The sequence below is a fragment of the Mandrillus leucophaeus genome, unplaced genomic scaffold (assembly GCF_000951045.1).
Source record: "Mandrillus leucophaeus isolate KB7577 unplaced genomic scaffold, Mleu.le_1.0 Scaffold130, whole genome shotgun sequence".
NCBI classification, from domain to species: domain Eukaryota; kingdom Metazoa; phylum Chordata; class Mammalia; order Primates; family Cercopithecidae; genus Mandrillus; species Mandrillus leucophaeus.
The window spans coordinates 4026594-4028949 of NW_012101255.1; the positions used below are offsets into that span (position 1 = coordinate 4026594).

General features: G+C 45.2%; 1 protein-coding gene across 1 annotated transcript in view; it reads left to right on the forward strand.

Annotated features, from left to right (window-relative positions):
* The first annotated feature begins 325 nt into the window (after window positions 1–325).
* Window positions 326–2356, forward strand: part of WWTR1 (WW domain containing transcription regulator 1) — a 63689-nt gene continuing 61658 nt past the window's right edge. The window contains exon 1 of the mRNA XM_011972776.1: window positions 326–547. The gene's annotated coding sequence lies outside the window, so the exon portion shown is untranslated. The remainder of the gene's footprint in view (window positions 548–2356) is intronic.

Here is a 2356-nt window from a genome sequence, read left to right on the forward strand (position 1 = left end):
ATACTTTAAAACAGCAGAGAGACTTTTCTTGAAGTAGACTAAGCAAGGGAGTGAAGCCAGGAAGGAGGTGGGAGTAGCGGGGAAGTGGGGATTAATCTAGCTAAATTGTGGGTCCTGGCAACCACTGAGATTACACTGAGAAATACGAGAAAGGAAATGACTCAGTAACACTGAGAGAGGGAGCAGAGATGAGACAGCAGACTGAAAGAGTGAATGGCGTATCCTGGGTTTGGGAAGCGGTGGGAAGTAGGGGGAGCTGGAGCCTGAGGCACTAAGTGATTAGAACAATAGGAGAATTTAGTTTTCAGATGAAATCATCAAGGCTGTATTAAGAGCCTCTTGTGAGCAATCGCTCACTCTTACTTGTTGCATTCAGCCTGGGAGCCACTCTTGACACCATGTTAGCGCAGCCTTACAGCCGATGTCAGGTTGACTGGCCTGCAGAGCCAGGAATTTGAGTGGCTTTCTTCTCAGAGTTGTTTTGGAGCAATGAGAACTGCTCACTTAAGAAAGGCTCCCTCTTGTACTACAGCCTTTGGGGAATACTGTGAGTGACACTTTTAATTAACAAATCCACTGGGAACAAAACTCCTTTAAATGTGTTGGCTGAGTGTAGTTTGAAGGGTGGGCCGTGGAGGCTCCCACTGCACTGCAGGAGTGCTGGGACTTCAAGCTACGGGTAAGCTGTACATCTTTGGGGTCAGAACTATCAGGATGAGGTCCACCCAGAAGGCCCCACACTCTGTCCCAGGGGATTTCGGCTGGCAAGCTGTGCTGGCACTCCTTAGGCAAGATGAGCTCATCTGCCACTTCAGATGCTGGGCTGCCTATGCTAGATGTTCCTGCTCTCGCTGCATTCAGGAGCCACAGCTCACTTGTTCAGAATGGGAGGGGAGAGTAGGGGACCAGCATTTGGGAATGCGTCATTCCAGCTCCTGTATTATTCCTACAGCTGGTAGCTGAAATTCTGATCACAGAAGTGCCCTTGTACATCTTCCAGCAAATGATGTATATTGCCACATCTCACCAGGGCCTGTGCTGATGTTGGTTCTAGCGCAGCATCAATATCCATGGTGTCAGAGAGTCTAAGAAAGGTTTATGAAAGAGAGGAGGATTCTTTTCCTTCCGGTACCAGAGTGGAAACTATTTACGTTGGACATGTCTGCCTTGGAAAACATGCCGCTTTAATAGAATGAGTTCTGAAGGAATAATCAAAGCATTTCTTAGGTCTAATTATTTTGCTAAAGGGAGTTACTTGATTTTGACACCCTCACCAATTAGTTCCTCACTTGGAAGGCCTGTGACAAGCCTGAGGCTGGCTATGCGTTTCCACCTGCCCAGAAATTGATGGATTTTATGAAAGCTTTTAACAGAAAGCTTTAAACAGAGCTACAATAGTTAAACTGAAGGTGTAACTAAAACTATTGTTTTTATTATTATTTATTTTATCCTTAGGGACATGTTTTTCATCTCTTTACTTCAGTCTTTCCCCATCTTTTCTTTTTTTTTTTTTTTTTTTGAGATGGAGTCTCACTCTGCTGCCTAGGCTGGAGTGCAGTGGCATGATCCCAGCTCACTGCAACCTCCACCTCCCGGGTTCAAGTGATTCTCCTGTCTCAGCCTCCCGAGTAGCTGGGATTACAGGCACGCATCACTATGCTAGCTACTTTTAATATTTTTAGTAGAGCTGGGGTTTCGCCATGTTGGCCAGGCTGGTCTCGAACTCTTGACCTGTGGTGATCTGCCCGCCTCAGCCTCTCAAAGTGCTGGGATTATAGGCATGAGCCACCGCCCCCGGCCTTTTTTTTTTAAATCACATTTATTCTAAAACCTTAGACTTTTAGACCCAAGTTTTCACTCAAGGCAATGGATGAGCTCCCCGTGGCAATACCTACAAGTCTTGCATTAAGAAATCTGAATAAAAATTTTAGCAGAGGAAGCATTTAAAAGTGAGGAAACAGACTGAAAAGAAAACAAGACAAATACAACCTCAGTGCAAGGAAGTTTCTAGACTGATTAAACATAATGAAAGTGAAAGTGGTTTCCTACCTTAAAGATTCAAAGGAGGCCATTGTTATTCAAAATTGAGGTGTGTTTAACAGAAACAACAATCATGCTCCTTTTGTTGTGTGTCTAAGGAAGGTCAGCTGTGTGGGCCCGACTGGAAGAGACCAGCGTGATTGTGAAGCCCAAAACAAAGGGCTAACATTCAGTTTCTTCTGTCAGTGTTTGTTGTCTTTGATGGATATGGAAAGATCTCTGATACTGGGCTGGGCGTGGTGGTTTGTGTCTGTAATCCCAGCACTTTGGGAGACTGAGGTGGGAGGATCACTTGAGTTCAGGAGTTCGAGACCAG